The sequence below is a fragment of the Delphinus delphis genome, chromosome 17 (assembly GCF_949987515.2).
Source record: "Delphinus delphis chromosome 17, mDelDel1.2, whole genome shotgun sequence".
NCBI lineage: Eukaryota > Metazoa > Chordata > Mammalia > Artiodactyla > Delphinidae > Delphinus > Delphinus delphis.
The window spans coordinates 73305431-73330493 of NC_082699.1; the positions used below are offsets into that span (position 1 = coordinate 73305431).

At 43.6% G+C, this 25063-nt stretch overlaps 1 protein-coding gene across 2 annotated transcripts in view; it reads right to left on the reverse strand.

Annotated features, from left to right (window-relative positions):
* Nucleotides 1-25063, reverse strand: part of ZFAT (zinc finger and AT-hook domain containing) — a 183945-nt gene that overhangs the window by 47664 nt on the left and 111218 nt on the right. The window lies entirely within an intron of this gene.

The window sequence follows — 25063 nt, forward strand, 5'->3', positions numbered from 1 at the left end:
TATCTACTGAGCAGAGAATAAGAGACCTAAAATGCCAACATATGATTATCTGCAAAGTTAAAATAAAAGCTAAAACCTTAAGTGCTTTCAGCTCCATAAAAGCAAGTTCTATTAAATTATTTTGCAAATATTAGCATTTGCATAGAAATCAAAAAGAACCACCAAAAAACGCTCCCCTGCCAGTGCTGGGTAGTCAGTGAACACAGAGGCAGGAAGAGGCAATTAAAATGAGAAATGGTCCTACAAACCTAACTTCAGGCTTGAGAGCCAATTCCATTCTTCTTCTAGCAAAGCGGATAAACTGCCTCATGAGAGTTGCAACTCCTTTAATTCCCCACGCCTGCTCCTTGGTAGAACTGCTAATGAAAAGAAGAATGGCCAAAACGTCAGCAGACAGGCCAAAAAATATAGAGGTGAGCCCAAATGAGAAATCAGTTTCTAACCCACTGATCTCTATGAAAATCTTCAATTCTTAAAGTTAAAAGGGACACTTTCAAAGACTGACATTGACCAAGCCTCCCTCCGTGACAAAACAGCCTTCTGCAGCCTCTGACAGTCTGTGATCTCAGCCTTTGTTAGAGGCAGGGAGGTCAGACCCCTGGCCCCTTGCACTGCTGAATGGCTCCAGGGGTTTAGGAGGATAAACCTTCCCGTTCTCTTCTACTCGCTTGAAGCCGCCATCACCTTTCACACGAAATCAATCCCCACCAAGCTTCTTCTTAGGACCCTCTCTCTTTAAAAGGTGCAGCTGAGCCGCATCTGGGCCTTTCACGCCAAACAAGTTTGAACTTGTGGGGCACTGCCACGTTCCAGCAGGGAGTTCTGCTGGGGCCGTCACTGTAGCGCAGGAGACATAGGCAAAGAAAAGCGTGGATGACGCCCCTGTACCCACCCAATGCCAGGCATAGAGTCTGACTGCATTATTAACAGTGCACATCTTGGGATTTTGCTTATGGAGCATGTATTTACTGACCTCCTGCTATGAGTCAGACATTGTTCTCTCACCCTGGGGACATAGTAAATGAATGAGAGATTCGTGATCCCCTGAATACACAAGAGTGTGGGGACTTAACATATCAACTGCAAAGATTAAATGTCATCTAGGCAAACTAGATCACAAAACTTGTTTCCTAAGTCTAATTACTTGCAGATAGCATAGGACGCTACATCTCAAAGGGAAGTTATTTATCGAGAGCTCTCAGGCCAGAATCCAACCAAGAGTTATGAGGAAAATATATGCAGGCTATAGTCCTGTAGTGCATGTGAGACAAAACATCCAAAAAGAAAGTGGATCGAAAACAAGGCAGAAACCCGCTGTCATGCCTACAACGCAGTGTTGCACTAGATTTGTTAAGTAACGTGACCTAACATAATAACTATTTTAGCTCACCTTCACTGATAACTATCATATGCCAGAGAGTTCTAAGTTCTGCATGGATTAGTTCCTGGAAATCTCACAACCTCCTCATGTGGTAGGTACAATTGTTATCTCCATTTTACAGATAAGAAACTGACATGTAAAAGGGTTAAGGAATTTGCCCAAAGTTTCAGTCTCCCAGCCTGACCACTTGGTCTGCACTGGATTTGGGGCCCAAGACCAGCCAGCAATGAAGAGATGATGTGACTCCCCGTCTGTCATTTCCTGAACATCTACTTCCCTGGGAGGGGCATGGTTTGGTTTGCTGGGATTTTCTAGATATAAGGCAGCCCACATCTCACCATCAACTTCTACACATGAAGACTGCCACGGTGAGCTGGGAGGAATGCTGGCCGTTCCTGGGGGGCAGGGACGAGGCAGGGATGGGTGGAAGCCAAGAAGAGGGCAGACACAGTGGGACGTGCGCTGAATCAGGAAATGAGGTTTTTAGGAGATGGGGTTTCCAGTGGGTATCAAGCAGGGGGTGACATGCCAACTTCACAGTGTCCACTCTGGAAATTAACAGAGGGTGGAAAGGAACAAGACTGAAGGCAGGGAATCAACTGTCCAGTTGCTACAGGGGTGTAGACAAAAGATCTAGAGGCCTAAAATGAGAGAGTGGAACAAAAAAAATGGGAAAGGAAGAGGGAGTTTGAGATGGAGGAGGAAAGATCAGCCGACCTGAAGATGGAGATGCAGTGTGAGAAGACAGAGATAGAGAGCCTCAGGATGACTCCCAAGTTTCCAGCACGGATGACACAGGAGGAAGGTATCTGGGCAGCCGTGGAGGAAGTTCTACAGATACGGAGAGAAAGAGGGAGGACGCAGAGTGCTGGACATCCAGGAGGGCAGGTCCAGAAAGCATTTGAAGATATAAGGTGTTCGGAGTCTAAAGCTCAGAGGATGGTTCTGGGCTAGAGGACAGATGTGAGCACGGGCAGCCAGAGAGTGCCCTAGGACAGAACACACCCATTGTCAGCGAGTGTGCAAAGTGATAAGACAAGCGGCCTTAGAACAGCACCCGGGAACACAGGAACAGCAAGAGAGGAGCTCGTGAGGAAGGACAAGAAAGAACGGCAGCAGGCAGAAGAATCAGGGGTGTCTGGAGACGAATGTCCTTCATGGAGGGAGGGGGTGACAGAGTCAAGTGCACTAAGAAATCCGATAAGGCCTAAAAAGTGACCACTGGGACTGGCCATCGGGGAGGTGGGCTTGTGGCCTGACTGAAAAGAGCTGGTTTCAGGAACATGCTAAGAACAAAGGCCATGTCATGGGGAGAAGGCAGGGGCAGAAGCTGGATTTGAGGTCAGGTGTCAGTGACACTGCAACAATGCAAACGATATGCCTTTTTCAAAAGGCGCATCAAAGGATCCTCCTCAAAACGTACACTGACAACCAACCATTTGAGTTGAAAGAAAAAGTACAATTGAACTTGTGGAGGCTGGAACTCTAAGTTCTCAGACTTACGTCAAGAAAGCAAGTAAAATACACTTTGTCCCAATTTGAGGATTTGCTATTCTGGTTCTTCAGACAGAAAGAAAGAAAACAGCAGAGGACAGGGAGTCCTATCTCACCTGTGAAATCGGGCTCTGACAAACCTGATGAGAAGACACCGAACTACACGAGACAGGCTAATGCAATCTCCCATGGGCGTCAAGGGACGGACTCAGAAGAATGTTTAAAACAGATGAGAAGCTGGTGAGGAGGTGATGTCCAAGGTCGTGACATCGGTAACCAATCACAGAGCACAGGATGGCTTTCTGGTAGAAGGAGAGGGCGCCCGGCTGGCTTCTGTCCACAGCAAGCAGGAAGGCTCTCACCTGGCAGGACCCTGTGGGCCACTGTATGGAACCACATGCAGCATCACGGTCCTATAACTACATCCACGGGCTCAGAGACCAGAATGTGAGCCTCTCCCTCTGTGATGGGCCTGATGCTCTCTGAAGAGGATGGGGAAGCATAATGGCAAGGGAGAAGGTTCCAGATGACCTGTGGGTAAAACTTACGGCCACGAGTCATGATTTCATAGCCTTAGTTTAACAACCGGGTCAATGGAGAGACAGAGATAAAGAAGGAGATAAACCACAAGTCTAACTGGTATTCAGGTGAATTTGGATCCAAAATGCTGGAAAAAATTATATAATCATTACAACCTAAATTAAGTGGGCTGGTTGGTACGAGACAATTTAGACTCTGCTTGGTAGAAGCCAGGCTATTAGAACGTGGCAGCTCTGCACCAGAGGGAGACCTTGGTGTTGACGTGTGTACAGAGCCCCAGATGGCCTCACCTGCCATGCCTCTCTCACAAGGTGAGCCAGGCTCCGGGCCAGGTACCGCCCAGGGGCTCCTCCATGTCTCTCCTCTGCTTCTCCTCACGCTGTCAGGCTGCTCCTTTTTCTCAGCAACACCCCCACCTGCCCTCCTCTACCTGGCTAAAACCTCCAGGACAACTTCTGGGGCCCAGGTGAGCTACCCCTGTCCCTCGGCGGGCCCCCAGACTGCTGTATGAGGCATTCATCCCTGCCCTCTGACGTGGCGCCCCCTTCTACTTGAGTTCCTTGCATCAGGCTCCATCTCTCTTTTTCTCAGTAACCTCGAGAAAGAACCGATTGATTCTAATACTGCACGAGCCAAGACAAGAAGGGGATGTGGCTGTCTCAGCGAAACATGTCATGACAGTGGAGATCAGTCCATCATCCGAAGGAGCAGGCTGGTCCAGTTAGGTTCAGCACTGATCCATTCATTCGAAGCAAAGCCTCCAGTCCTGGATCCCCAAAGCATGAATCACCGGATTATACCAGCGAATATACCCACCCTCCCACCACTTAAAACAATGCGCCTCTTTGCTTTGAAAGGAAACGACACTATTGTGCTTCACAGATTTCAGCCCAACTGGATGAGTTCAACTTTTTCTTTATCCCCAAGTCACTAAACATGTCTATGCTTTGTCTGGAAACGTTCAGCAGACAAGCTACCATTCATTCTGCAAAAGTCTTAGCTCACAGGCTACTCCCTGCACCTTCGCCTCTGAAACCTTCCCTAACTCCTGGGAAGATGTGACTTTTCCTTCCCACGTGCCCCTCAGCACCTAGGAAAACCCGGCAGCATGAATCCTGCTGCGGCGTAACTGTTCTCTGGAGGTCCAGCACCCCCCTCCCCGACCCGCACCCGGAGAGCAGAGTCTGTCCCAGCGAAGCTCACCTGTGCTCCCTCGGCAGCCAGGCCAGCCCCGCACAGGTGGGCTCCCTACTACACCCATGTGGCTAAAGGAGAAAGGACAAACCACCTTCCTCTTTCTGTTACTGACTCCTGGAAGCCTCCCAACAACAACTAAAACTAAAACTCTGGATAGGACGTTTCTTCAAACGACATTAAATTTAACAACTGTAAAAGACATTACATAGGGTGTGGGGAAAGAAAAGTCACAGCACGAGAGACTGCATTCACAACATGTAACCAAAAAAATGACCCACACCCCCGATATATAAAGAATTCCTGAAAACAAATAAGAAAGCAAAACCACTCAACAGAAAAAATGAGAAAATATTTGAACAATATTTTTTTAAAAAAAAGGAACGAGAAATAAATACAAATGGCCAAAAAACATATGAAAAGGGGCTCAATTCCGTTAACCACCGTGAGAATGAAAATAAAGCCACACAGAGAGGCCCGTGCAGGCCCAGCAGGTTGGCCACCCTGAACATTCACCCTGGGACATGGAGCAACAGAGGCTCCAGGCCATGCACCTCTACTGCTGGTGTAACCTGGTGCAATCACTGTGGAAAATGGTTGGGTATTGCCTCGTAAAGCTGAAGAGGTACCCACGGCCTGCAAGTCCTCTGCAGTTGTGTTCACCCCGGAGAATCTCGTAGACGAGCACACCAGGACATGCACACAGACAGTGCACAGCAGCAGAGCTTGTAACGGCAACACAGCAGAAACAGCCCCACTGTCCACCTACGACTAAATGGATGAGCTGAGCACATGAACACTCCCACAAGGGTTGCACAACATGTGCTGTGTCCCACTGGGGAGTACGATGCCACAGAGGATGGATGAAGGATGGAGACATGCAGTCTCACCAACATAACGCTCAGTAAAGAACCAAGTTGAGAAAAAAGAATATAATAAATTCCATATATATAAATATATGCCCATATATAGATATACAGATAATATAAAGTTCAAAAACATGCAATGCTAAGTTAGTTTGTGTAGGGATGTATAAATGGATGGTAGACCTACAAAGGAAACCAAAAAGTAATTCTCAGCGAAGTCAGGATAAAGGTCACCTCTGGATAGAGGAAGGGGGTGGGCTCAGGAAGACCCCATGAAAGGGCTCTGAGGACTGGCAGTGGTCCATTTCTCGGCAGTGGGACATGAGTGTTCATGTCATAATCATTCATCAAACCACATACTCGTGCATATGCAATATTCTGGAGGTACATTCTATTTCATAACAAGAGAAGTAAAAAAAGAAATGGTTGATTAAATATGTGACCAAAAAAAAAAAAAAAAACCTCTCCTCACAAGGTTTTTGAGGATTACAGGTAACTTAGATCAAATGCCTTGAAAGACATAGCACCCAATGAGTGGCAGCCATTAGTAACGTTAATAACAACAATAGCAAAGGCACTTATACCCTGACATGTAAAGCTACCCTTTCCCTTATTTTCTTTCATCGGTGTGACAAAAATCACGTTGATACTAGAACTGGGTTCTAGCATATCCGCCCTTCATAACCCAAAATGTCCAAGAAGAAGACTGCAGTCGGGGTGTCTCTCTAAAGAGGGACCTGGTCACAGGCCTGGAGGAAATATTAACTATAACACTGGCATCGCCAAACTTAAATCAAGTTACACGATGGAGAGAGACGGTCCTGGATTATGCAAGCACTTCCCTGGGGCCTGGGCTGTAGAACACCGATAAGATTTACAGCCGCGCTTCTGCAGCTGAGAAAACCCGACAGGAAGATGGAATTTTTTTTCATAAATGTCTGAGGTGGCCATCAATTCCCTCAAATGCAAGCTAGCACCAAGTCACCCTGAGAAGCGTGCAGCTGGGCAGGGGGCAGGGCAGGACCCGGGGTTCTCGAGCACTGTTAATTCAGGGCTCCCCTCCCTCAGAGACTTAATTCAGTTATGTCTGAGACTCACGAGGCAGTTTCATCTCATCAGAGCCTGGAAAGGACAGGATGAAGTGTGACAGCTTTTTCTAACTGTCTTACCTGGATTTTATTTCTGGAAAGAAACAATCAGAACAGATGCTTCCCCACCGTTGGGCATGTAGAGCTCTGTGGTCCAGAATATTTCGCACAAACTTTGAGTGGCAGGGGTTTTGGGGGGGACAAAGAGACCTGGGCTCAGGAGGGGATCTAGAGCATCACAGCTGTGCAACTCCAGGGATGTTTCCTCATTTTAGCACAAGGAGTAGCGGTAACGTAAATAGAGCAGCCTGCGTGGAGACGCTATCAGATTATTATCATTGACAGTTTAGACACAGAAACTCAGGGCAAACTGCCTTATTAAAAAGAAAAAGAAAGAAAGAAAGAGAGAAAGGGAAGGGGAGGGGAGGGGCATTCCTTCTGGCCTGCGTACTTGCATGTGGGATTTGAGGATGTCCATGTTTACATGTGGAGCACAGGGGGAAGGCCAGATCAAGGAGGGGAGCCAGAGTGCACTGGTGACAATGACCGTGAACCCTGAGTCCCTACCGCAGGCCTCACGACCACCTTGGGAAGAAACCTCAATTCCCACGTCCCAGGTGAGGATGCAGAGGCCCTGGGAGGGTAAGCGGCTTGCTGAAGGTCATACAGTCACCGGGAAAGCTGGGTGTGAGCCAAAGTCTGTCTGGGCCCCAAAGCCCACGTGCCACTCCCCTTGGCCGCTGGTGTACTGACTGCAAGGCCCCCCGCCAACAAGCCCCGCGTCAGCAACAATCTCCCCCATGGAAGGATCAGACGGATGATTTCTGCAGTTCTCCCTATTATGGTATATTTTCAGCTTTGCAAATGACTTTGTGTTTCCAATTAACAGGATCAACAAGATAGTACTGTTTTCATAGTAGTATTTCCAGCACATAAAGTTCTGGTACACAAACTACTCACTTTTCTTCCCCTTGTCTCCCTATTCCCCCCTTGGGGACCTGGCTCTGCACAGCCCCCCATCTGGACAGCCCACGGGGTTGCCTGCTACCCACCACTACCTCTAAAACTGCAGGTTAGACAGTTAACAGCACTGCCATACTGAAGTCCATCATGTCTACATTTCCACAGATTTTTAAGGAACACACCAGAAGAAGATTACCCTCACCCCCTTTGACAGGAATCTCCTCTGAGATGTATGTCGAACATAACACAATAATGAAGCGAGGCTCACTATGCCTGACATAAGAAAACAATACGCTTCCAGATATTAAATCTGCTCTTTGCTAAGAGAACAGCTCCTGGTGGGCTGCACTGAGCACCCACCCCATGCAGTGCCCGACTCCCAGCAGGAGGTCAACAGCACTGGGTGAATCTACAGAACCCCATGACCTTGGGACCACGCTTGATTACTGTGCCTTTTCTCACTTTAACCTCACTGCCCCTCGCTACTGAGGGACGAAGTGCCGAGAGCGCAAGGCCACACAGTGAACTGAGAGCAGAGTGAAGGGCAAGTAGGGCCCAGTGATGAAGAGCTGCTGAACCCCGTGCCCTTGTGGCTACAAGCCTTACAAGAAGCCCAGAGGCCCACCTACACCTAGATGACTTCCAGGATCAGCCTAAGTCACTAAAGTTCTATAGAATCTATTCACTTACTCATTTGTTCACGGGACAGGTGTTTATTAAGTGTTGCCTCCCTGCTGAGACTAGAACAAAAGCTAAAAGTGCTCCCACAGGATGCACATTCCAGCATCATAAACAAGGAACTACACAATCTGCCAGATGTCATCAGACAGTGCGGAAAAAATAAAGCATTTGAACCAAGACCAGAAAGAGGAGGGAGACTCACGTGGCTTTCTGGGAGAAGGGCAACAAGAAGAGGGGAGGGCAGGGGTGAGGCCAAGCGAGGACGCACGGCGCGCAGCGGGCTGGGCAGCCACCTGTGGTCTGCAGGGTGTGGGCTCTAACTCGGGGGGTGATCAGAGGCCGCTGCACGGCAGACAGATGTGGGGGTCGATATGCTATTTTTTCCTACTCTTTGATTCTCCGATAACCAGCATTTCCCAAGTTGTTTCACGAAACCTAAGTGCTGGGAGGGAACATTGGGGGGAAGAAAAGGGAGGAAGGGGTTCTGTGGTGAGGTAAGTTTGCGAATCACCGCACACTGCGCCCCTCCACACAATGCCTGTAACATCCCACAGAACCAGTGGTCTAAGGAACACACTCTGGAAAATCCCATCTTATGCCATCCTCCATCCCCCAGGTAGACCATGTCCCCCTGAGCCACATGCCTTACACTTCTGCTGAGTCGCCCACTGTAGCCAACAGAGAGCAGTGGGTACCAGAGACTCACAGAACAAACCATGCAAAACAAAAACCCCGACTGATTGGCCGCTGGCTTCAAAATCTCCCTACTCAGTGGTAAAGGCGCCCATGAGAAACTTCTTTTCCACTCAGAGAAATGTCATCGCATTGGATTTGTGAACTGCCAAGTCCCATTACCCGCACAGGGTCATCCAGCAAAGCTAGTGGCCCTTTGAGAATGTTCTGGATGATGACATGGGCTGGGAGACTGACATGTTTCGCAGATTTACAGAGTGCATCCCCACAGCTGCTCCGAGAGCCCTTTCAGCAGAGCCACATGCAGGCCCCTCACCCTGTAGCAAGAGAAAAACACACTGGGCCAGGTCAACCGCCAAGAGACTGGATCTGTACCTCTGGGCTGGGAAGTGAGCCACTCAAAAAGAAAAACATGCATATTCGTAGGAAAAAGGACGGAGATTGTAAATTATAAGACACACGGTGATGCCGATACGGGAAATTCCTAAAGAGCATCTGCGTCTGGAATCCTGGCTCCCTCACCTCCTCCTCTAGCCTGGGCTCAGAGGTAGATGTGAACAACGCACACGCAGAACCACGTGGGGGGACGGGTAAACTAAGCCCCAACCTGACATACACATACACACATACATACATACAAAGAGCCAAAAGATGCACAGTCACAGGGGACCGACAAGGAGAAAAGGGACACAGGGGCAGAAGCAAAGGAAAGGACCACACCAGAAAGGAAAGGACCTGCATCCCAAGGAGGGCCGGGGGCAAGTGGACGTCCACGGACTCGCGTTCCTCGGGCTCAGCCCTTAAACAGGTTTGTGCCAAAGCTTTCAAAGCAATGCTGTCCATGTGAATGAGAGGAGCACCCCGTCTTCTTGTCCCACTGGTGACCCTGTGGTCTACAACCCAAGCCTTCAGTCAAAGCTGCCCTGCACCATCTATGCAGAAGAGAAGAGTTTTGTAATTTGTTTTTTTTTGTTTGTTTATTTGTTTGTTTTTGTTTTTGGCCCTGTCTCTTCAGGATTATAAGCCTGAGAGCACAAGGTTGGAACTTCATTCCTGGGTTGGCCACAACAGGGACAAATCCAAGCTTGAGGCCAAGGATCCAGAGAGAAAAAAGCCAGGTCTTCATATATTTCACCAAGCACAAAGTCACCTCTGTTGTAAAATAAGGCCTGAGACAAATTAAACAATTTAAAAGAATAAATGTTTTAAAACCATGGAGTACCACAAGTTCCAAAATGCCTTATGTTGAGGCAATTATCTCATCACAATAAATAACAGTAAATCAATCCATACTAATTGCTTCTCGTGCAAGAGCTTAGATGACTCTTCAAATGTTCTCCAATTATTGATTTTTTTTGTAATCGCTTATGCTGTCAAAATGCAATATTTCCAGAGAATATACTGTACACTATTAGACAGACAGGATTTTAATTTAACATAAGACAATCCAATTTCCTTTTTTTTATCCCCGAAAGTGCTTAAAAAATCTAAAATACAAGGAAGCTGAAGATTGTGTAACAGGTTTTTAGCAGAGACATTCCAGTTCAAAACAACTTAATAAATGGCCCTTCTGACCACCCACCCCCTGCCATGGCCCTTCTTCCTCCTCATAGGCATACACATGCTTAAAGGAAAAAAGGGAAACATGTAATCTCAGATTCTCCACTTTCATGGAAATTAAGAGCTGAAAAGCAAAATAAACACCACCAACAGCAACCCTACAATGGACTTCTCACTCTCTTTGCCCCATGGTTCAGTAATTTCCACTCATCTTGGGAAACGCTATAGCTACTAAGTTTACACTCACTCAGCATTCTGCTTAAAGATTTTGCTTGAGTCTTGATAGCTAAACATCTAACTGCAGGCTTATATAATCAAAGCAGTGAGGGGAAAAAAGGGACGAGGGAGCCAGAACGTCCCTCTGCTGGGCTTGAGAGTAGGAAAGTGGAGGGTAACGCATGGAGGGTAGGTTTGTCTACAAAGAGACAAGGCTCAAAATCCCAGCTCCTCCGCTTACAAATTGTGTTACTCTCGAGTATGTTACTTAACTGGACTCTGGGCCTGTTTCCTCATCTGTAAAATGGGAAGATCAATACCTACATCATAGTAGTTTTGAGGGCAAAATAAGGTAACATACATGAAACACCTGTTGAAATGCCCAGCAGATGGCTATTATAAAAGGGATCGGTCCACCTGTCTTTTTTACTCTGACACAAGATACTTAAACATTCCAACACTGTGGCGGAAGTTTCTGATGGGCAGATGGAACCATCTCCGGGGTAACAGAAGAAGTTATAGTAGAAATAAAGCCAAAATGCTTGCTATAAGCAATGCCGGGTGACTCAGCGTTCTGGGGGATACTGAGGATCTCAGACTGAGGATTAACTTGAACTGTTTATAAATGTGTGGTTCCAAACATTCTGCTTCTTTGAGATCATTTCTGTACTTTCACTTCCTTGTTTATTAAGTTTAGAGTGGAAACTAGGAGTAAATTAGTTCACTTCCTGGCTGAACTCATCCAAACACCACCTCTGTTCAATTTAGTATCTAAGCGCCTTACACAGCCTATGAGCTCAGCTGCCTGGTATCTTCTATATATATAACTTGATTCTGCTTCACATGGACACATTATGAACGCCTTTGGGACCCATTTCATTGTCAAAAATACAACAAGGGATTACACTAATTCCCTTTGATTTGTGGATATCAGTCGATCAGAAATTTTTGGTTGCTACAGGTTTCAAAAGCTATAGATTTTGCATGATAAGATAATACTATATTAACTCAATTAAAACATAGCTTTTAAAACATGATGGGGGCTTCCGGGAAAATGGCGGAAGAGTAAGTGCGGAGATCACCTTCCTCCCCACAGATACACCAGAAATACATCTACACGTGGAACAACTCCTACAGAACACCTACTGAACGCTGGCAGAAGACCTCAGACCTCCCAAAAGGCAAGAAACTCCCCACGTACCTGCGTAGGGCAAAAGAAAAAAGAATAAACAGAGACAAAAGGATAGGGACGGTACCTGCACCTCTGCGAGGGAGCCGTGAAGGAGGAAACGTTTTCACACACTAGAAGCCCCTTCGCGGGCGGAGACTACGGGTGGCGGAGGGGGTAAGCTTTGGAGCCGCGGAGGAGAGCACAGCAACAGGGGTGCGGAGGGCAAAGCGGGGAGATTCCCGCACAGAGGATCGGTGTCGACCAGCACTCACCAGCCCGAGAGGCTTCTCTGCTCCCCCACCGGGGAGGGCAGGGCTGGGAGCTGAGGCTCGGGCTTCGGTCAGAGCAAAGGGAGAGGACTGGGGTTGGCAGCGTGAACACAGCCTGCAGGGGGCTAGTGCGCCACGGCTAGCCGGGAGTTCGGGAAAAGCCTGGAGCTGCCGAAGAGGCAAGAGACTTGTTCTTCCCTCTTTGTTTCCTGGTGCGCGAGGAGAGGGGATTAGGAGCGCTGCTTAAAGGAGCTCCAGAGACGGGCGCGAGCCGCGGCTATCAGCGCGGACCGCAGAGACGGGTATAAGATGCTAAGGCCGCTGCCGCCGCCACCAAGAAGCCTGTGTGCGAGCACAGGTCACTCTCCACAGCTCCCCCCCCGGGAGCCTGTGCAGCCCGCCACTGCCAGGGTCCTGGGATCCAGGTACAACTTACCCGGGAGAACGCACGGCACGCCTCAGGCTCGTGCAACTTCACGCCAGCCTCTGCCGCCGCAGGCCCACCCCGCACTCCGTGCCCCTCCCTCCCCCCGGCCTGAGTGAGCCAGAGCTCCAGAATCAGCAGCTCCTTTACCCTCCCCCCCCCCGGTCTGAGCGAAGAACAGCCAGCCTCCGGTGACCTACACGCAGAGGCGGGGCCAAGTCCAAAGCTGAGCCCCTGGGAGCTGTGAGAACAAATAAGAGAAAGGGAAATCTCTCCCAGCAGCCTCAGAAGCAGCGGATTAAAGCTCCACAATCAACTTGATGTACCTGCATCTGTGCAATACATGAATAGACAACGAATCATCCCAAATGGAGGAGGTGGACTTTGAGAGCGAGATTTATGATTTTTTCCCCTTTTCCTCTTTTTGTGAGTGTGTATGTGTATGCTTCTGTGTGAGATTATGTCTGTAGAGCTTTGCTTCCACCATTTGTTGTAGGGTTCTATCCTTCTGTTATTTTTTTTCTTAATAATTATTTTTTATTTTATTTTATTTTACTTTATCTTCTTTCTTTCTTTTTTTCCTTCCTTCCCTTCCTCCTTCCTCCCTCCCTCCCTCCCTCGCTCCTTTCTTTCTTTCCTTCTTTCTACATCTACTAATTCTTTCTTTCTACTTTTTCTCCCTTTTATTCTGAGCCGTGTGGGTGAAAGGCTCTTGGTGCTACAGCCAGGAGTCAGTGCTGTGCCTCTGAGGTGGGAGAGCCAACTTCAGGACACTGGTCAACAAGAGACCTCCCAGCTCCACATAATATCAAACGGCGAAAATCTCCCAGAGATCTCCATCTCAACACCAGCACCCAGCTTCACTCAACGACCAGCAAGCTACAGTGCTGGACATCCTATGCCAAACAACTAGCAAAACAGGAACACAACCCCACCCATTAGCAGAGAGGTTGCCTAAAATCATAGTAAGTCCACAGACACCCCAAAACACACCACCAGACGTGGAATTGCCCACCAGAAAGACAAGATCCAGCCTCATCCACCAGAACACAGGCACTAGTCCCCTACACCAGGAAGCCTACACAACCCACTGAACCAACCTTAGCCACTGGGGACAGACACCAAATACAACGGGAACTACGAACCTACAGCCTGCAAAAAGGAGACCACAAACACAGTAAGATAAGCAAAATGAGAAGACAGAAAAACACACAGCAGATGAAGGAGCAAGATAACCCACCAGACCTAACAAATGAAGAGGAAATAGGCAGTCTACCTGAAAAAGAATTCAGAATAATGATAGTAAAGATGATCCAAAATCTTGGAAATAGAATAGACAAAATGCAAGAAACGTTTAACAAGGACCTAGAAGAACTAAAGATGAAACAAACGATGATGAACAACACAATAAATGAAATTAAAAATACTCTAGATGGGAGCAATAGCAGAATAACTGAGGCAGAAGAACGGATAAGTGACCTGGAAGATAAAATAGTGGAAATAACTACAGCAGAGCAGAATAAAGAAGAAAGAATGAAAAGAACTGAGGACAGTCTCAGAGACCTCTGGGACAACATCAAACGCACCAACATTCAAATTATAGGGGTTCCAGAAGAAGAAGAGAATAAGAAAGGGACTGAGAAAATATTTGAAGAGATTATAGTTGAAAACTTCCCTAATATGGGAAAGGAAATAGTTAATCAAGTCCAGGAAGCACAGAGAGTCCCATACAGGATAAATCCAAGGAGAAATATGCCAAGACACATATTAACCAAACTGTCAAAAATTAAATACAAAGAAACCATATTAAAAGCAGCAAGGGAAAAACAACAAATAATACACAAGGGAATCCCCATAAGGTTAACAGCTGATCTTTCAGCAGAAATGCTGCAAGCCAGAAGGGACTGGCAGGACATATTGAAAGTGATGAAGGAGAAAAACCTGCGACCAAGATGACTTTACCCAGCAAGGATCTCATTCAGATTTGATGGAGAAATTAAAACCTTTACAGACAAGCAAAAGCTGAGAGAGTTCAGCACCACCAAACCAGCTTTACAACAACTGCTAAAGGAACTTCTCTAGGCAAGAAACATAAGAGAAGGAAAAGACCTACAATAACGAACCCAAAACAATTAACACAATGGGAATAGGAACATACATATCGATAATTACCTTAAATGTAAATGGACTAAATGCTCCCACCAAAAGACACAGATTGGCTGAATGGATACAAAAACAAGACCCATATATTTGCTGTGTACAAGAGACCGACTTCAGACCTAGAGACACATACAAACTGAAAGTAAGGGGATGGAAAAAGATATTTCATGCAAATGGAAACCAAAAGAAAGCTGGAGTAGCAATTCTCATATCAGACAAAATAGACTTTAAAATAAAGACTATTAGAAGAGACAAAGAAGGACACTACATAACGATCAAGGGATCGGTCCAGGAAGAAGATATAACAATTGTAAATATTTATGCACCCAACATAGGAGCACCTCAATACATAAGGCAAATACTAACAGCCACAAAAGGGGAAATCAACAGTGACACATTCATAGTAGGGGGCTTTAACACCCCACTTTGACCAATGGACAGATCATCCAAAATGAAAATAAATAAGGAAACACAAGCTTTAAATGATACGTTAAACAAGATGGACTTAATTGATATTTATAGGACATTCCATCCAAAAACAACAGAATACACATTTTTCTCAAGTGCTCATGGAACATTCTCCAGGATAGATCATATCTTGGGTCATAAGTCAAGCCTTGGTAAATTTAAGAAAATTGAAATTGTTTCAAGTATCTTTTCCGACCACAACGCTATGAGACTAGATATCAATTACAGGAAAAAATCTGTAAAAAATACAAACACATGGAGGCTAAACAATACACTACTTAATAACGAAGTGATCACTGAAGAAATCAAAGAGGAAATTAAAAAATACCTAGAAAAAATGACAATGGAGACACGACGATCCAAAATCTATGGGATGCAGCAAAAGCAGTTCTAAGAGAGAAGTTTATAGCAATACAATCCTACCTTAAGAAACAGGAAACATCTCGAACAACCTAACCTTGCACCTAAAGCAATTAGAGAAAGAAGAACAAAACCCAAAGTCAACAGAAAGAAAGAAATCATAAAAATCAGATCAGAAATAAATGAAAAAGAAATGAAGGAAACAATAGTAAAGATCAATAAAACTAAAAGCTGGTTCTTTGAGAAGATAAACAAAATTCATAAACCATTAGCCAGACTGATCAAGAAAAAAAAGGGAGAAGACTCAAATCAATAGAATTAGAAATGAAAAAGGAGAAGTAAAAACTGACACTGCAGAGATACAGTGTCATGAGAGATTACTACAAGCAAATCTATGCCAATAAAATGGACAACCTGGAAGAAATGCACAAATACTTAGAAATGCACAACCTGCCAAGACTGAATCAGGAAGAAACAGAAAATATGAACAGACCAATCACAAGCATTGAAATTGAAACTGTGATTAAAAATCTTCCAACAAACAAAAGCCCAGGACCAGATGGCTTCACAGGCGAATTCTATCAAACATTTAGAGAAGAGCTAACACCTATCCTTCTCAAACTCTTCCAAAATATAGCAGAGGGAGGAACACTCCCAAACTCATTCTACGAGGCCACCATCACCTTGATACCAAAACCAGACAAGGATGTCACAAGGAAAGAAAACTACAGGAAAATATCACTGATGAACACAGATGCAAAAATCCTCAACAAAATACTAGCAAACAGAATACAACAGCCCATTAATAGGATCATACACCACGATCAAGTGGGGTTTATTCCAGGAATGCAAGGATTCTTCAATATACGCAAAACAATCAATGTGATAAACCATATTAACAAACTGAAGGAGAAAAACCATATGATCATCTCAATAGATGCAGAGAAAGCTTTTGACAAAATTCAACACCCATTTATGATAAAAACCCTGCAGAAAGTAGGCACAGAGGGAACTTTCCTCAACATAATAAAGGCCATATATGACAAACCCACAGCCAACATCGTCCTCAATGGTGAAAAACTGAAAGCATTTCCACTAAGATCAGGAACAAGACAAGGTTGCCCACTCTCACCACTCTTATTCAACATAGTTTTGGAAGTTTTAGCCACAACAATCAGAGAAGAAAAGGAAATAAAAGGAATCCAAATAGGAAAAGAAGAAGTAAAGCTGTCACTGTTTGCAGATGACATGATACTATACATAGAGAATCCTAAAGATGCTACCAGAAAACTACTAGAGCTAATCAATGAATTTGGTAAAGTAGCAGGATACAAAATTAATGCACAGAAATCTCTGGCATTCCTATACACTAATGATGAAAAATCTGAAAGTGAAATCAAGAAAACACTCCCATTTACCACTGCAACAAAAAGAATAAAATATCTAGGAATAAACCTACCTAAGGAGACAAAGGTCCTATATGCAGAAAATTATAAGACACTGATGAAAGAAATTAAAGATGATACAAATAGATGGAAAGATATACCATGTTCTTGGATTGGAAAATGACTCTACTACCCAAAGCAATCCACAGATTCAATGCAATCCCTATCAAACTACCACTGGTATTTTTCACAGAAATAGAACAAAAAAATCTCACAATTTGTATGGAAACACAAAAGACCCCGAACAGCCAAAGCAATCTTGAGAACGACAAACGGAGCTGGAGGAATCAGGCTCCCTGACTTCAGACTATACTACAAAGCTACAGTAATCAAGACAGTATGGTACTGGCACAAAAACAGGAAGATAGCTCAATGGAACAGGACAGAAAGCCCAGAGATAAACCCACGCACATATGGTCACCTTATCTTTGATAAAGGAGGCAGGAATGTACAGTGGAGAAAGGACAGCCTCTTCAATAAGTGGTGCTGGGAAAACTGGACAGCTACATGTAAAAGTATGAGATTAGATCACTCCCTAACACCATATACAAAAATAAGTTCAAAATGGATTAAAGACCTAAATGTAAGGCCAGAAACTATCAAACTCTTAGAGGAAGACATAGGCAGAACACTCTATGACATAAATCACAGCAAGATCCTTTCTGACCCACCCCCCAGAGAATAGGAAATAAAAACAAAAATAAACAAATGGGACCTAATGAAACTTCAAAGCTTTTGCACAGCATAGGAAACCATAAACAAGACCAAAAGACAACTCTCAGAATGGGAGAAAATATCTGCAAATGAAGCAACTGACAAAGGATTAATCTCCAAAATGTATAAGCAGCTCATGCAGCTCAATAACAAAAAAACTAACAACCCAATCCAAAAATGGGCAGAAGACCTAAATAGACATTTTTCCAAAGAAGATATACAGACTGCCAACAAACACATGAAAGAATGCTCAACTTCATTAATCATTAGAGAAATGCAAATCAAAACTACAATGAGATATCATCTCACACCAGTCAGAATGGCCATCATCAAAAAATCTACAAACAATAAATGCTGGAGAGGGTGTGGAGAAAAGGGAACCCTCTTGCACTGTTGGTGGGAATGTAAATTGATTCAGCCACTGTGGAGAACAGTATGGAGGTTCCTTAAAAAAACAACAAATAGAACTACCGTATGACCCAGCAATCCCACTACTGGGCATATACCCTGAGAAAACCATAATTCAAAAAGAGTCATGTACCAAAATGTTCACTGCAGCTCTATTTACAATAGCCTGGAGATGGAAACAACCTAAGTGTCCATCATCGGATGAATGGATAAAGAAGATGTGCACATATATACAATGGAATATTACTCAGCCATAAAAGGAAACGAAATTGAGCTATTTGTAGTGAGGTGGATAGACCTAGAGTCTGTCATACAGAGTGAAATAAGTCAGAAAGAGAAAGACAAATACCATATGCTAACACATATATATGGAATTTAAGAAAAAAAACATGTCATGAAGAACCTAGGGGTAAGACAGGAATAAAGACACAGACCTACTAGAGAATGGACTTGAGGATATGGGGAGGGGGAAGGGTAAGCTGTGACAAAGTGAGAGAGAGGCATGGACATATATACACTACCAAACGTAAGGTAGATAGCTAGTGGGAAGCAGCCGCATAGCACAGGGAGATCAGCTCGGTGCTTTGTGACTGCCTGGAGGGGTGGGATAGGGAGGGTGGTAGGGAGGGAGACATAAGAGGGAAGAGGTATGGGAACATATGTATATGTATAACTGATTCACTTTGTTATAAAGCAGAAACTAATACACCACTGTAAAGCAATTATACTCCAATAAAAAAATAAAAAAAATAAAATATGATAGTGTTGTAATAATTAGTTAGCTGGTCTTCTGGGTTCCTACAGAGCTTAGTACCTAACTTTCTTGCAGCAGTTAACATACTTGCTGTTGCTTTTTATGCACGGTGGCTCTCCCAAGATCCGTGAGCCGGGCAGACAGAGACCTGGCTTCATCCCAACATCCTCTGCCCTGGCACACAGTGGGTGCACAGAAAACACAGCAAGGACTCCAGGGCTGGAGCAGGTCGGGGAAGAGAAAGTCCACCACCATCCTCATCAAAGGTACGAAGCCTTCACCAAGTACACTGTAGGCTCTCCTGAGGTCGGGCTGGGCAGAGAGGGGAGAAAGCTCTGCAAGGAGCAGAAAGCCAGAGAGAAACAGGACTGCCTCAACAACCACATACCAACCAAGGGCCAAGTTCGCAATTACAGCTTTGAAAGGACAGCAGTCAGGCCTGCTATTCTCTGTACAGTCCCCACTCTAATGGCCTGATACAAAGAGGCATTTACTTTCCCATGGACAACAGCCTCTACTGTTCTTTGACACGTAGTATCTAGCATCCAGGTAAACATTATGATATATGCAAAGAAGAAAACGTGACCCAATTCAAGAAAAAAAGTCAATAGAAACTGATTGACAGATCACTCAGATATTGAAATTATTAGACAGAAACATTTAAAGAATGATAAATAAGTTAAAGGCTCTAATGGAAAACGTGTGAAAAACTGATAATTTTTGGCAGAGAAAAAAATTATAAAAAATAACTAAGTGTCAATGCTATAAATCAAAAAAACTCAGAAATGAATAAGTCATTTGAGTATCTAAATAGCAGAACTGACATGAGAGAAAGGATAAGTAAACTTGAAGATCAATACAAATCATATAAACTGAAACACAAAGAGAAAGAATTAGAGACAGAAAAAGAGACAGATCATCTGAATGCTGTGAGATATCAAAAAGTTTAATATATGAGGTATTATAGTCCTAGAGGAAAAAACGGAAGCAAATGAAGCATAAGTAATACGTAAAGACATAATGGCTGAGAATGGTCCAAACCCCCTGAAAGATATCAACCCACAGATCCAAAATCTCAGCAAGGTAAACACTAGGAAACCACACCTAAACATAATGATGTTAATATGATGAACAAACCAAGAAAAAGAGAAAAATCTAAACCAGAGGGGAAAAAGAACCATTACATATAGGGGGAAATGATAAGGGTTAGAAATAATGAAAGACAAAACATAATGGGACAACATCTTTAGAGTGGTGTCCTCCTAGAAATGTATAGTCATCAAAATGTTCTTCAAAAATGAAGACAAAGAATTTCCGAATAGACAAAAGCTGAGATAATTCAACTCCAGCAAAACAGATATATATAACAAATGCCAATAGAAGTTCTCCAAACTAAAGGAAAATTTATCAGATGGAAGCTAGGCCTGCAGGAAAAAAATAAAGAACACCAGAAAGACTAAATATGTAAGTAAACACAAAAGACATTTTTAAGATTATATTTTCTTACATATATTTTAAATACTGACTAAACCAAAAAATAACACTATATTGAGGAGTTTAGAACACAAAGAGAAGTGATATGCATGACAACAAGAACCCAAAGGGTAGGAGGGGTGTAACGTGAACTATAATGATTCATGGTTCTTCCATTGTTCATAAAACAGTATATTTGCAGCTAGCTAGAATGTGTTAAAATACAGATGCATAGTGTGATGTCCACAGCAATAACTAAAAAGAAAAAAGAAAAACAACAACAACAAACAAAGAAAGTATAGTTAAAAAGCAAACAGAAAAAAAAAGCAAACAGGGACTTCCCTGGTGGCACAGTGGTAAAGAATCCACCTGCCAATGCAAGGGACACGGGTTTGAGCTCTGGTCCGGGAAGATCCCACATGCCATGGAGCAACTAAGCCCATGCGCCACAACTACTGAGCCCGTGTGCCACAACTACTGAAGCCCACACACCTAGAGCCCATGCTCCGCAACAAGAGAAGGTAAGAGCATCCACTGCAATGAAAAGCACATGCACCACAACGAAGAGTAGCCCCCACTCGCTGCAACTAGAGAAAGCCCGTGTGCAGCAACGAAGACCCAATGCAGCCAAAAATAAATAAATAAAATAAATAAATTTATTTAAAAATAAAAAAGCAAACAAATCCTAATTGAGGGCTATACAATAAAATACCTCATCAGTACTCCTCAAAACTGCCAAGGTCATCAAAAACAGAGAAAGTCTGAGAAACTGTCAGATCCAAAAGCAGCCTAAGAAGACATCATGACTAAATGTAATATGGGACCCTAATGGGATCCTAGAACAGGAAAAGGACATTAGGTAAAATCTAAGGAAATCTTAATAAAATATGGACTTTAGTTAATGATGTATTAATATTGGTTCATTAGTTGTAGCAAAGGTACTATTGTAAATGTTAGATGCTAACAACAGGAGAAACTGGGTATGTGGAACACAGAAACTCTCCATATTACCATAACAATTTTTCTGTAATTCTACAACTGTTCTAAAATTTAAAATTTACCTGAAAAAGAAAAGCTCTACTCTCAGGGGAAAAAGTCAAATGGAATACTAAAAACTACCTGATTCACCCAAAAGAAGCCAGAAGAGGAGGAGACAGGATCAAAGAACTGACATGACAGAGAAAATAAACACCAAGACCATACTTTTCAAGTGAGACATGTCAAAAATTACATTAAATGTAAATGGACTAAACACTCCAATTAAAGAGCAGTGATTGTCAGACTGGTTGTGTGCGGGCACGTGGACACACACACACACACACACACACATACAGGCAACAACAAGATCCAGCTATATGCTATTTACAAGAACACACTTTATATAAAAACTCAGATAGGACCTTTCCTTCACACAGTTCAAAACCCAGTGCAGTGGCTGGCAGACTATGATTTGTAGAGCCTCTGCCTCAGAGCCACATGGGAATGTGGTATAGTCAAGGATGCTGGTCTGGCCTCCAGGTTTACGGAAAGAGAAGAATTAATCTGATGGGAAGGGTGGCAGGAGGCCAGAGCTGCTCCCATTAAAAAGAAAGCCCCCCAGCTCTTGTTACCAAGAGAGCAAGCCTGAGGCCCTCACAGCACCTCCTCGCTGGAGCTGGCCTGCACAGGGCTGATGGTCCAGGTCTGTCCAAAGCAATGGGGGCACATTCCTTCTAATCTGCTCCCTCAAATCAACCTCTCCTTCTTAATGTAGCCCTTGAAATAATGGTATCATTGTTCCCAAGTTTCAAATAAGGAGACAGTGGCCCAAAAAGGCGAAGGATCAAAATCCCCAAAGATCAGCTAGTTAGTAAGTAGTGGCATTAAGATTTTGATCCTTATCTGCCTAACTCCAAAGCCATAAGCAACAACAAAAGTAAAACAACACCAACATCTAAAAATATATATAAGGAAAACACAACACCTGGGAAATATTTAGAATGAGTGATTTACAAACATAAATTGAAAGCATGATTAGACTGGTTTATAATCCTTGCTTTGGTTCTTTTAGGAATTGGAGTCATTTTTAAGAGACAGGGGAGGGAAAAGAGAGCCAACATTTTTTGATCATCTACCATGTACCAGATCCACTTCTCATAAAAGTGATATTGCCTTTAATATCTTCAATACCAGGAGACAGATATTGCCATCAACATTTTACAAACAATAAAATTGTATAAAGAAGTTAAATAACACAGCCTGTAAGTGGCACAGTCTGTCTAGTTCTAAACCTGAGTCTGTCTTGTTCTAAAAGCCTGTGTTTTTCTGCAAGATCTCATTGCTCTCAGAAATTTTCAAGTGCCAAACAGAATCTCAATGAACTTCCAAATGGCACAGCTACCGTGGTACAAAAGGCATGGTCACTTTGGAAGAGAGTTTGGGGGTTTCTTACAAAACTAAACATACTCTTACCATACAATCTCGCCATCTCACTCCTTGGTATTTACCCAGAGGAGCTGAGAACGTATGACCACACAGAAACCTGCAAATGGATGTTTACAGCAGCCTTATTCATAATTGCCAAAACTTAGAAGCAACTAAGATGTCCTTTAGTAGATAAATGCATAAACTGTGGTCCATCCAGACAATGGAATATTATTCAGTGTTAAAAAGAAATGAGCTATCAAGCCATGAAAAGACAAGGAGAAACCTTAAATGCAATTACTAAGTGAAAGAAGCCAATCTAAAAGGGCTACATACTGTACAATTCCTACTGTATGACATTCTGGGAAAGGCAAAACTATGGAGACAGCAGAAAGATCAGAAGTTGCCAGGAGGCAGAGGGAAGAGAGGGATTAATAGGCAGAGCAAAGAGGATCTTGGGGGCAGTATAACTATTCTGTATGACACTGTAATTGTGGATATATGTCATTATACATTTGTCCAAACCCGTAGAATGTACAACACCAAGAGTGAACCCAAATACTAACTATGGGCTTCAGGTGATTATGATATATCAACATAGGTTCATCAATTGTAACAAATGTACCACACTGGTAGGGATGTTGAAAATGGGGGAGGCTGTATGTGGAGGGGGAGTGGAGCCACGTGGTATATAGGAAGTCTCTATATTTTCCTCCCAATTTTGCTATGAACCTAAAAGTAGTTTGGGGGGGTTTTTTTGTTGGTTTTTTTTTTCGGCTGTGCCGCATGGCTTGTGGGATCTTAGCTCCCCAACCAGTGATTGAACCCGGACCTCTGACAGTGAAAGCGCCAAGTCCTAACCACTGGACCACCATGGAATTCCCCTAAAACTACTTTTAAAAATAGTTTCTAAATTTAAAAAAATAGATAAGACTGGTAAAATCCAAATAAGGTCTACAGTTTAGTTAATAGTAGTGTCACAAAGTCCATTTCCTACTTTTGACAATATACTATAGCTAAAGATGTTATCACCAAGGGAAGGTGGGTGCTAGGTACACAGGAACTCCGAGACTTTTAGTGAGTCTAAAATTATTTCAAAATGTTTTTAAATTAAATAAAGCCACTTTTTATTATTGATGTACAAGGAGACTGGCACAGAATCCACCAGCCCTATGATTGAGAACATTTCTATCAGCAGAGTTATGGGTTCATATGAGCCTAATGGAGAAAACTCCACAAGTGAGTCTGCCTGGTGATCACATTGCTTACAGAACGGCATGCGGCTTGTTTATGTGCAAAAAGCAGAGGGCTGAACAGCTGGCCCAAGGGAACAAGACTGCTCCTGTTTAGAGACTCCTGGCTCAGCACTGGCTCCTCTCGTCCGAGCATCTTCTCTGGCACATCTTTAAGGTTGACTGTGTCAACCCCACCCTAGGGAATGCATGTTATTTAAGAAGCACATATAACACCTTCACTGTTTGTGAACCCTCAGTGGTTTGGTGGGCTTTGCCCAGAGTTTCATAGTCTTTGGATTTTAGGGTGACATGGAAATGCTTTTGGTATGATGTCCACTGTAGGGTTCTTTATAACAGCAAAAACTGGAAACGACCAAACTGCCCAATTATGAGGGGAATGTTAAACTATGATACTCATCCTTATGCAGCCATTAAAAGTAGTTAATAAATGTATTTTCATAAAATGAAAAAAGGCCTATGAAATGAGGATAAAGAAAAGAGGCAATATTTATAATGCCTAAAGTATGTAGGTGCCCCCGTCTGGCCTTTCACTGTGAGGTTATTCTAACTCAGAAGTGAAGTATTCTCAGCAAACCATCTGGCCACTCATCTAAGCCACATTCTCCAGTAGAGCTTCATCACTGATAAAGCTGACATTTTAATCTCCATCAAAAAAAAATGCTCATTTACAGTGTGACCTCAACCATGTCTAAAAATATATCCAAAAATTCCCCCAAGGAAGAGAACCAAAGAGCATTTCTAAATCTTATTTAGTGAATACATTTTAATTTTATTCTTAAAATAAACACATGAATGACACCATGTAATTTTAAAAGGCAATACAGGAGTTTGCCTTTATTACAGTGTTTCCTGACACAAATTATATATTGAAAATTACACATCCAGATCTGGAAAGGCAAACTGGTTTCCTCTAGGAAGCCAACTGCAATGGATTAGCAGTATTTGCCCAAGATGTTGAAGTCTCATCTCGGATCAGTAAAATAGTGACGCTTGATTTCTTCATAATGTTTGCTGTGGGTAGGAAAAGGGAATGCAGGAGATGCATACTGCATATTTTCTGATATGGATGAAAATTTCTACCA